Source organism: Myxine glutinosa, chromosome 1, assembly GCF_964187855.1.
Source record: "Myxine glutinosa chromosome 1, kmMyxGlut1.1, whole genome shotgun sequence".
Lineage (NCBI taxonomy): Eukaryota > Metazoa > Chordata > Myxini > Myxiniformes > Myxinidae > Myxine > Myxine glutinosa.
This window is the reverse complement of record NC_136261.1, coordinates 108,539,719-108,552,114: the sequence shown is the minus strand read 5'-3', so window position 1 is coordinate 108,552,114 and position 12,396 is coordinate 108,539,719.

The following is a 12,396-nucleotide window of genomic DNA, read 5'->3' as shown; positions in this document are numbered from 1 at the left end:
GCATTGATAAAATGGATAAAAGTTGGTTATATTTGTGTAGGGAGACTGCAAAGGAAAGTGGATGGTGAGGGTGGTCTGAGCGCAGGCGGTAGTGTGGGTGGTGTGTCTGCAGGTGCAGGTGGTGGTGAGGGTGGTGTGTCTGCAGGTGGTGGTGAGGGTGAAGCCAGTGCAGGCAGTTTTAAAGTGGGTAAAACATCACCGAATTTATAAAAACAGGCCTTATTATCCCTCCCATATAAGAGAGATAATACATATACATATACATATACACATACACACATATACATATACACACACATATGCACACACACATACACATATACATACACACATACACGCACATATACACACACATACACATACAGTCACATGAAAAAGTAAGTACACCCCATGTAAAGGTTTGACTTTTTCAACATATTTCAACATACAGCTATTTGATCTTCATTTCAACAATATTGAAAGATAAAGGTGACATAATATAACAAATATCATGAAACATTTACATTTTGTAGTCCATTGTATAATTTAAATAAAAATAAATGCAAATTTCGCATGTGGAAAAAGTAAGTACAACCTTGGCTCTAATAGGTGGTATTGGTGGTGGTGGTAATAGGTGGTAATAGGTGGTATCTAATACCCTTTGGCAGAAACAACCTCAAGTAGGCGTTTCTTATAACTGTCGACCAGTCTCTGACATCGACTGGGAGAAATTTTTGCCCACTCCTCCATGCGGAATTCTTTCAGCTGTGCGATGTTTGAGGGGTTTCTTGCATGCACAGCTCGTTTCAAATCCCCCCACAACATCTCGATGGGATTTAGATCCGGGCTTTGACTTGGCCATTCCAGAACCCTCCATTTCTTTCTTTTCAGCCATTCCTTGGTGGATTTACTGGTATGTTAGGGTCATTGTCATGTTGCAAGGTCCACATTCAGTTGAGCTTCAACTTTCCGACAGATGGCCTCACATTATCCTCAAGCACCCTCTGGTACAATGAAGAATTCATAGTGGATTCTATGATGGTGAGCTGCCCAGGCCCTGAAGCAGCAAAGCTGCCCCAAACCATAATATTTCCACCACCATGCTTTACAGTTGGTATCATTTTCTTGTGGTCAAATGCTGTCTTTGGTTTTCGCCAAACATGTCTTCTTGTACTGTGGCCAAATAGCTCTACCTTTGACTCATCTGTCCAGAGCACATTGTTCCAAAAGTGCTGGTCTTTGCCTAGGTGTTCATTGCCAAACTTTAGTCTTGCCCTGATGTTCTTTCTGGGCAGCAAAGGTTTCCTCCTGGCACACCTCCCATGTAGATCAAATTTGTGCAGCCTCTTTCTAATGGTAGACTCGTGCACTTTGACATCAACAGTGGCAAGAGCTACCTTTAGGTCCCGTGATGACATTCTGGGGTTCTTTGAGACTTCTTTCAGCATCTTGCGGTCTGCTCTCGGGCTGAACGTACTGAGGCGGCCTGGCCTGAACAAGTTGGCAGTTGTTTGGAATCTTCTCCACTTGTGGATGATCTTCCGGACAGTCAAATGATTGATTTCAAATTGTTTGGATATCTTTTTAATTCCCTTCCCAGACTCATAGGCATCTATAACCTTTTTTCTGAAGGCCTCAGAGAGCTCTTTTGATCTAGGCATGGTGATGCCGCACACTTCAACAACAAAGAGCAAACCAAACTAAATGTCTGAGGTTTAAATAAGACAGGTTCCTCCAAGATCCTCTAACGATGTTCTAATCATTTGCACCTGAGCTGGTGCACCTGATTCTAATTTTAGGTATTAGAAGTAGTGATAAATGTAGGGGTGTACTTACTTTTTCCACATGCGAAATTTGCATTTATGTTTATTTAAATTATACAATGGACTACAAAATGTAAATGTTTCATGATATTTGTTGTATTATATCACCTTTATCTATCAATATAGTTGAAATGAAGATCAAATAGCTGTATGTTGAAATATGTTGAAAAAGTCAAAACATTACTTGGGGTGTACTTACTTTTTCACATGACTGTATGTGTATATGTGTATTTATACATATATACATACACACATACATATATACACATATACATATACATTGTTATGTGCTCCTCCCCAAACCCCGGTCACGGTGTACCTCCGAGCCCCGAGAGGAGTCACGGCAGAAAGATGTGTTATTCTGTATGTCAAAGATCAATGGTGAAACCACACCAATTGTTACCAACAAACAAGTATTGTATTAAGGTCACACAAGAATAACAGTACAATAACAATATTAATCAATTGTACAACCAATATATCATTCCTATGATGGTACCATCAGTTTCGTACAATATAACTCACTGTGCTCCAAATGAGCGAAAATAACATTCCCAATGTCTCTGTCCCAGCTTCAAACCAAAGTCGATCCACGCTCTAGTGATCGTCAGAACGATGTTGTATCGAGACCAGAATCCCGCTCGGTTGACAGTCACACTGCCAAAGATAGGCAAAAGTGTCCTCAAGAGGCGGCTGGGAAATCACACCTTCGGGTATGGACGTTCAACGACTCCCAATCGGCGAACCGCAAATTCACACTCAAAATCCACGTTACACACACACACCAGGTTAACGTCTGGATGCGGTGAAATGGTTGAAGTGAGGTGAAAAACCTGGAGCGATGCGAAAATCCAGCGCGAGGCAAAATGGCCAACGGTCCATTCTCGAGACGTCACGGCACTCCAATGATTCTCTTCGGAATCAACCGCAAAACCTGTCACGCAGGTTTATTTGTCACAGCGATAACAACTCTGTCACAGGAATCCCTTTCCCAGGAAACCCCAAAGTTCACTCGTGACCCTCGTTCGCCAGCGTTTGCTCCAGACCTCCAAGTAGCTCGGCTCCTTCTCTGACCTTACTCGCTCACCCTCTTCTTCCTCTTTTTCTTCCTCCTCTTCGTCCGGTTCCCGATCCGGTTTCTGGTTTCTTTTAAAACACTAACTTTTTTTTACGTTTTGAAAACAGCTATCTCCAATTCACTTAAACGATAACAATAATAGTACATGCAACCAAAAATGTTTACAGTGGATGAGAACCACAACAACGGAAGTGACGAATCCGTAACAACATACACACATACATAAACATACATATACATACAGTATACACATATACATATACATACACACATACATAAACGTACATATACATACACATACATACAGACCTTAATCAAAGTTGTAATTATATATGATCTGTGGGGCAAGCACCCCCTCCCCCCCCCCCCCCCCTCCTCCAGCCCCTCAGCCCCATAATATATCATCACCCTGTTGTCATATTTTCAGTTCCCCCCAATCATCAAGTGTGATAACTTGCCCCACCCAGGTATATTATGTAATATATGAACGTTCCCTAAAGGGAGTTGAAAGAAACATAACTGGCAAACCCAAATGGCATTACATTCTACCTTTCAGAAGCGTAATTGTGGCGATAAAACTCACCCAATATGTAGGATAGATATGTGAGGGACATCATACAGAGACATACAGAGAGACAAACGCTGTAAACACAAGAAGCAAACATCTACGCCGTAAAAAATCGTTTGTTTAATCACGAATCTGCCAGTTCTAAAGCCTCTTTGTGAGTTTGAAGAAGACGAAGAAGTGCTAATATATGTTTTTTTCACACAGGAGTTTGAACGGAAACATTTATTATTCTACGACAGTGGAAACCCTTTAAAAGGACATGGAAGGAGCATGCAAAATTATATATACAGTAGTGATATTTTGCGTAGCAATAGAAGAATATATATAACTACACAGAATGAGGCCACAAACAACAACAACCACAGCAACGATAACAATCGAGTGTTATAAAAGATCCAAAGATCTAATTGACCAAATTATTCGTTTGTCTTCTGCATAATCTCATAATAAAGATTTGTTGAAAATTGAATGACAGAGCTAAAATGTTAAATTGACATTTTCAGGTCAATTGGATGAAAATTGATGATTTTAGGTGATGCTGACCTTTGACCTTTTGGCAAAATTATTCATTTGTCTTCTCCATATTCTTATAGTAAAGCCTTGTTGGAAATTTGATGACAATTTCTTAAATGGGGAAAAAAGTTACGGCCGTAGTTACGGCGTGGGTTTGGGGGTGGGGGGAGTGGGTAGAGGAAGGGTGGGGGAGTGGACAAACTAGAACCGCACTCAATAGAGTGTATATCGCCAAAATTAACAGTTCACATTTTGTATGCATCTTGATATACATTTTAGTTTTAATGCAGTTTAAATAGTGCCCTACACATGTATAAGATAAGCCATCGTTGCAATCTTTTCTTCTCAACCCATTGACACGGCACACAGTTACTTTAATTTATGCTGAACCACTATAGGGGTCAAACTGACTCCAATGTTCCCTCATTTAAATTGAAAAATATTGTAAATTGAAATACCATGTTTCTTTATCTTAATAATCTCGAGGAAAGTTACAAAAATAAATTGACAAATATGTAATAAATAAATAAAACCTTTAGAAAGTTTTTTTTCCCCATTAGATACCTTTATTTTGTGTTACATCTGTTGTACAATTTAGCAGAATGCTCCTTGCATACATTACTTCCACACTTGATGAAGTCTGCTTGCTGCACACACTGTCCTTTTTGTGGGAATATCTGGAATCTATTTCTCTTTGTTGCTCCACCTGCTTGGTGTTGGGAGAACGTTGTTCTTCCAAACAACATTATCATAACGTTCCACTGCTGATTTATTGACTGTTATAACATTTCGGGTTTCTAGTCCTGCATTTCATGTGTGGACTGTGGTGTCACCATTTAATTCACCAAGTCTGTCAAAAACAATTACTCCAGCGTGATAGTCTTGAGGCAACCTGGAAAAGAAATATGTGCATTCGATGCACCAACGTTCATGATGTTGTTCCACGCTCTAACTGGCCTTCTTCCCGTCTGCCATTTGCAGGAATAGGTTTGAATCTTTTGATCGCCGACATCAACTCCTCCTTTAGTTTGACTGTAATGTGTGATAATATGTGGTTTCTTTTTTCCATTTGTCGCCACATTGACATTGTGATGCATTCTGCTCAACATGATGACAGCTTTGTATTTCTGGCATATAGCCATAATCCAAATTCCCATGAGTGCATTGCTTGCCTCTGCGTGGTATGCATAATCATTGTTACATCCAAGCTTGATTTTTCCCATTATGCTGACTGCAGTGATATTTTCCCCGAGGAGTTTCTCCACCAAAGGATCACTTTTTGAAAAACTTTTCAATTGTCACATTAATTCCTGAGCCACAAACCGTGATGCACATGATCTTCCCAGTAATGGAACCCATGGGTAATTCATGACCTTGAGAGGTCAGTCACATCCTTGAAGAAGGTTCGTGATGAAATATAAACTGTTAGTCCTGGTGGAGAAATCACTCTGAAACGTTGTGTGCATCTTTATCAATCTTCATTGGAAGATAACCTGGATAGCCAAATCATAAGATTGATATTCAAGAAACACCCAAAGAACCATGGGTAAAAAAATGACCCCAATCATGTGATTGTACCTCGGTATGTTTATCTGTTTGATTCTAAATGAAGCTAGAAACTCTGTCCTCGATCTTGGAACTTTGAGACCTGAATGTCTTCTCACCTGAATGTACAGTTTATATTTTATAGCATAATCTATTGAAATTTCTCCTTTAATCACCCCATCATTCTGAACTTGTGGGGTCAACCGGGGAGATTTTTTTGCCCCCAAATCTTTAACAAACCAGCTGGCCAGGCCTAACGTTTGACAGAAAGTTGCTGGAATTTGGTGACACGCGTACCAGCGACAACTAGTCTACACATCTCGAAAGACGCCGTTGGAAACTTAAAGTCCACCAACTAATGTTAGGAAACTGGATGCCCAGTGGAACATCCATCTGGGGGACGGAAGCGAAGGAATTGGTAATGCAACAACCTGCTGCGAAGCACTAGCGTAACGTGACAGTTCATAGTAAATTGGGAATGGAACACAAACTACGCAGCAGGTAGGTGTGCTACTTCTGCTGAAAGCTGTCAGGCTAAGAAGAGAACCTTCTGTATCATATAATATTAGATAGATGTTCAATATCAAAAATGTTTTACTTATATCAACATTGGTCACTGTTGTTCCCCTTCCAGACACGCTTTATACTGGACGTGCGCATGCATGGAAGCCATAAACAGCTGAATTATATACCTCTGGTCAAATCTCCATTCAAAACCTTTGCACTGATGTAATGGTTGCACTCGGGCAACTTCCTACAAACGAGTCACTATGTGTAGCTTGCTCTTGAAATAGGTGTATCTTGTCTGAAGTCGTGGATTATCTGTTATTTGAGTGACTACAGCACATCTGTTGCTTTTCACGATGCCTGCGGGCTCCATCCATCAGAATGAATTTGTAGAAAGGATTGTGCTTTGTAGAAGTGTTTGCATGAAAAAGTTGTGATACTGTCAAAAGATGAAATATTTTGGTCATATTTGACAATGAAACTATGGCGCTGCAGTAACAATTGCTTGCAAAAACAAGCACTATCATATCCAATACATTCCTTTATATCCAACTTCTCTCATGTATGTGTGGATCTCTTCTGTGTCTGTCTTGTGTCTTGTGTGTATGCTCTTCACTCCTGTCCTTAAAGACTGTTGCTATTTTCCACTGCATGGTCTTTTACATACCCAGGTTTTAGCTTTTCTCCATGAGAAACAAACTCTCCCTGCAGGAGCGGTCTGGGGGGACTACGGAAGAGGGGGGAATGCCACTCTGCTTTCACATTCTGTGGTGTGTGTCTGTGCATATTTTACCATCTATTCAACTTCACCCCTCTGTCAGTCTTGTCAACCTGCTACCCTCTGCTGTTTATATGTACCATGAACCTCATCTTCTATAGCCAGAAAAGTGGAAGATTTTTTTTATTCTCTCGCATAACTTTTAAGAAGTCGATGTTAGAGGGTGTAATGCATCACTTGAGCAAAAGTTTGCATACATACATTGTTAATGACCAAGATATTTTGTTAACTTTGTGATTCAAAATTTTATTCCTGACCAGTCTTATTTGTTAATATAATGCAAATATTATGCATTCTTAATGTTGTGCAAAAGCTGGCACTTTTATGCAAACACATCCCAATAAATGTCACATGTTACAACAATGATTCATTTGCAAGCACACTCATGCATATTAATCAGCATATATTGACATATACGGCAAGAATAAAGCAAAAATAAATTGAGTTACTGCATAGTGCCAGCTGTTTTAGCAATGACTGCGTCCAATGCCAAGCATACAGATGCACAGATGGACAAATACAAACATGAATTTGGACCCAAAACCTTGCCAACCCATCTGTCTCAGTAATAGTAATTCTGCCTCCTCAGCATCCGTTGACTGATTCTGTCTCGTTGGTAGTGTTGGCGTTTATGTTCTTGAGCAGGTCTAGATCATTTTGCCATCCTTTTCGCTGGTGCTTGAGGGTAAGGGCAAGAGATGTCAAATTATTTTATCGATATGCAATTAGGTTATGAACGTTAAGGATCGCACGGACATTTTGAAAAGAGGCGACCATTGTGTCTCTGGTATTGGTGAAATAATCTTATTGGGCGTAACTGTACATGTAGCACTGCCTCAATGAAGTGGGAGTACTGAGGTGTGGATGTAGTGGACGAAATAGCCTTTAAATGTGTCTACTCTCTTTGTACAGTAGTAATAATTCTTGCCTTGAGAAGGAGAAAAAGCAGACAGCCCTTGGTTCGGTTTTCTCTTAAAAACCCTCTGAGACAGTTGCCAGCGATGTATTACCTTATGGCAGCCTTATTACCTCTGCCACTGAAGGTGGATGGAGGTCATGTTTTCACTCCTGTTTGTTTGTTACTTGCAAAATCGAGGATTTTTCAAGCTTATTGGTTGGTCTTGTGCGATATCCTGTCTGTCTGTCTGTCTGTCTGTCAGTTTGTCTGTTTGTTTGTCTTTCGCCTATAGGTCACAATTTTATACCGATCTTCACAAAACCTCACCATATAGTAGAGTCGGTCATAAGGAAGATGCCTATTGATTTTGACGTCAAAGGTCATCTTGAGGTTAAATTTCTAAAATTGCCATTTTTTAATGTGAAGGACTTTAAAATTGAACGGCTTTTGCATATTGATTCACGAAATAGGAAAACTATCTATTTTTGAGGTCAAAACGTCAAAAGTCAGCTCAAGGTCAAACTTCCAAAATCATCTATTTTCATTTGATTGACTTGAAAATTAAAGAGCAATTGCACAGTACATCGCTGAATTGAGAAACTAGCTATTTTTGAGGTCAAAAGGTCAAGTCAAGGTCAAACTTCAAAAAGCATCCATTTCCATCTGAAAAATCATCAATTTTAATCCGATTGACCCGAGCTTTGATTGAGATCGTCAATTATAATCGTAATGAAATGGACAATTTAATGTATCCATGGCAACTTTTTATTTTGGGGAGGGGTGGATTTTGCAAGTATAAAGCTCCTCATGATCTCTTCTTGTTACTTGGCAAAACATATATATTGACAAGTATGTTGATCACTCCGGTTTGTGTGTGTGTGTTTGTTTGTCTGTCTGCTCACTTATACTTGCCGACAAGTCACAATTTTAAACCGATCTTCACGAAACTTCACCAAATGGTAGTGTTTCTGGTCCGACAAAATCCTATTGTTGAGGTCAAAAGGTCAATCTAGGCTTGTGGTTGAGGTCAACAAAAGGTCAACCTAGGCAACACCACAAAAAGTGGTCAACCACTTTTTTTCAAATTTCTAAAATCCTCAATTTTCATCCAATTGACTTGAAATTTGAATAGGATTTACATATCAGCTAACTGAATTCAACCACCAACTATTTTTGAAATCAGCATAGGCTAAAAGGTCAACATAGGCCAAATGTCAACAACCAGGCAGGTTGGTGGTCTTTCTGTCTTCTACCGACCGACTCCTCTCCGGCCTTGCTCCCCCAGCTCTCTCTGTGCTCTGTCCCCCAAATATTCCTACAGGTCGCACAAAATCTGCCAACAACCCTCTTATGATTAAACTGCCAAAATCTAGGCTCTCTGCTTACCTTCACTCTTTCATTCCCCTTTTCTCCCGCATCTGGAACAAACTCCCCCACTCCCTTCAATCCCACTCCTCCCTCCAGGTCTTTAAAACAGCTGTTCACCACCATCTCTTATCTTCCCCCATCCAAAACCTTGATCTTTTCTACCCCCGCTAATTCACCCCATATACACTTTTTTGAAATTCCAACTTGTTTCCTGGAAGTCCTTGCAGCGTCCATATGTTTTATACCTCTCCCACCTCCCCCCAAGCCCTCTCCCTCCCACATTTCTCTCGATGTCCCTGCTCTCAAATGTTGTGTTTGTGTCCTTCCCCCTGTCTCCCCATCTTGTCAACCACTCCCCTTATTTTGTGTTTTATGTGTCGGTTTGACTTTTTGTGTGATTAATGTTAGCTCTTTCACGAGCCTCGATCTTGTATCCAAAAATAATAATAATTTTTTTTTTTTTACATTTAAAATTTCTAAAATCCTCAATTTTCATCCGATTGACTTGAAAGTTTAATAAGATTTCCATATCAGGTTTTTATTAATTTATTTGTTTGTTTTTTGTATACAAGATGAAGGATCGTGTAAGAGCTAACATTAATGGGAAAAAAAAACGGACACATAAACGAAATAAAGGGAGCAGGAGACAAGATGGGGAGATGGGGAAGCACACAAGTACAACATTTGAGAGCAGGGACATCGGGAGATCTGTGGGAGGGAGAGGGCTTTGGGGGAGGAGGCATGGGAAGGTGAGTGGGGGTGGGAGAGGTAAAAAAAAAAAAACACATGGACACAGCTAGGACTTCCAGGAAAGAAGTCGGTATTTCAGAAAAGTGGATCTGGGGTAAATTAACAGTGGTAGAAAAGATCAAGGTTTTGGATGGGGGAAGATAAGAGATGGTGGTGATCAGCTGTTTTAAAGACCTGGAGGGATGAGTGGGATTGAAGAGAGTGAGGGAGTTTGTTCCAGAGGTGGGAGAAAAGAAGAATGAAAGAGTGAAGGTGAGCAGAGAGTCTTGATTTTGGCAGTTTCACCAGAAGAGGGTTGCAGGCAGATCTTGTGCGACCTGTAGGAGTATTTGGGGGACAGAGCACAGACAGGGCTGGTGGGGTGGGGGGCTAGGCCAGAGAGGAGTCGGTAGAAGACAGAAAGACCACCAACCTGCCTGTGGTGTGTGAGTGAAAGGCCCTCAGATTTAGCTTCTTCGCGGGAGATTCCAATGATTCTGAAAGTTTTGGTTTCAACAGCGTGAAGCCAGCTAGTTGTGAGGCAGGAGCACGAGCCCAGAGGGGAGAGCAGTATTCCATTGAGGTGCAGATGAAAGCCTTGTATGTGGTGAGGATTTCAGGTGTGCCAAGGAATGACTTCGCACGACGGAGGATGCCCAGTCGGCGACTGGCTTTGGAGGCCAGCTTGGAAATGTGTTTTTCCCAGGAAAGATCATGGCAGATTCTGAGCTTGAGTGACAGAACTTCTTGGAGAGGATTGTTGAGAAAGTAGATGGCAGGGTTGACCAGACGGTCTTTTTGGAGAGACATAGTAAGAGTGTGAGATTTGTCAGAATTGAAAGACATGTTCCACTTGTTTGCCCAGTCTGTGATTTTGTCCAGGTCTGCAGAGAGTGAGGAGGCTGCAGACTGCCGATTTGAGGGATGAGGTATGGAGCGGCAGAGAGTGGAGTCATCAGCAAAGAGATAGAGAGGACTTTTCAGAGAGTGAAAAAAAAAGCTAACTTAATTCAACCACCAACTATTTTTGAGCTCAACATAGATCACAAGGTCAACATAAACCAAAGGTCAACCACTTTTTTTTCAAATTTCGAAAATGCTCAATTTTCATCCGATTGACTTGAAATTTGAATAGGATTTGCAAATCATATCGGTTAGGTGTGTGACAAGGACGAATCGATTTATTTTCGGTGAAGATTCGAATATGGATTCGGATACGAGAGTTATTTCGGATATGATTTGCAGATTCGGATACGATTTGCATATCATATACACTCACGTGAAAAAGTAAGTACACCCCATGTAAAGTTTTGACTTTATCAACATATTTCAACATACAGCTATTTGATCTTCATTTCAACAATATTGATAGATAAAGGTGATATAATATAACAAATATCATGAAACATTTACATTTTGTGGTCCATTGTATAATTTAAATGAACATAAATGCAAATTTCGCATGTGGAAAAAGTAAGTACACCCCTACATTTATCACTACTTCAAAAACCGAAAATTAGAATCAGGTGCACCAGCTCAGCTGCAAATGATTAGAACATCGTAGAGAGGATCTAGGAGGAACCTGCCTTATTTAAACCTCAGACATTTCGTTTGGTTTGCTCTTTGTTGTTGAAGTGTGTGGCGTCACCATGCCCAGATCAAAAGAGCTCTCTGAGGCCTTCAGAAAGAAGGTTATAGATGCCTATGAGTCTGGGAAGGGATTTAAAAAGATCTCCGAACAATTTGAAATCAATCATTCGACTGTCCGGAAGATCATCTACAAGTGGAGAAGATTCCAAACAACTGCCAACTTGTTTAGGCCAGGCCGCTCCAGCAAGTTCAGCCCGAGAGCAGACCGCAAGATGCTGAAAGAAGTCTCTAAGCACCCCCAGAATGTCATCACGGGACCTACAGGTAGCTCTTGCCACTGTTGATGTCAAAGTGCACGAGTCTACTTTTAGAAAGAGGCTGCACAAATTTGATCTACATGGGAGGTGTGCCAGGAGGAAACCTTTGCTGTCCAGAAAGAACATCAGGGCAAGACTAACGTTTGCCAATGAACACCTCGGCAAAGACCAGCACTTCTGGAACAATGTGCTCTGGACAGATGAGTCAAAGGTAGAGCTATTTGGCCACAGTACCAGAAGACATGTTTGGCGAAAACCAAAGACAGCATTTGACCACAAGAACCTGATACGAACTGTAAAGCATGGTGGTGGAAATATTATGGTTTGGGGCAGCTTTGCTGCATCAGGGCCTGGGCAGCTCACCATCATAGAATCCACTATGAATTCTTCATTGTACCAGAGGGTGCTTGAGGATAATGTGAGGCCATCTGTTGGAAAGTTGAAGCTCAACCGAAGGTGGACCTTGCAACATGACAATGACCCTAAACATACCAGTAAATCCACCAAGGAATGGCTGAAAATAAAGAAATGGAGGGTTCTGGTATGGCCAAGTCAAAGCCCGGATCTAAATCCCATCGAGATATTGTGGGGGGATTTTAAACGAGCTGTGCATGCAAGAAACCCCTCAAACATCGCACAGCTGAAAGAATTCCGCATGGAGGAGTGGGCAACAATTTCTCCCAGTTGATGTCAGAGACTGGTA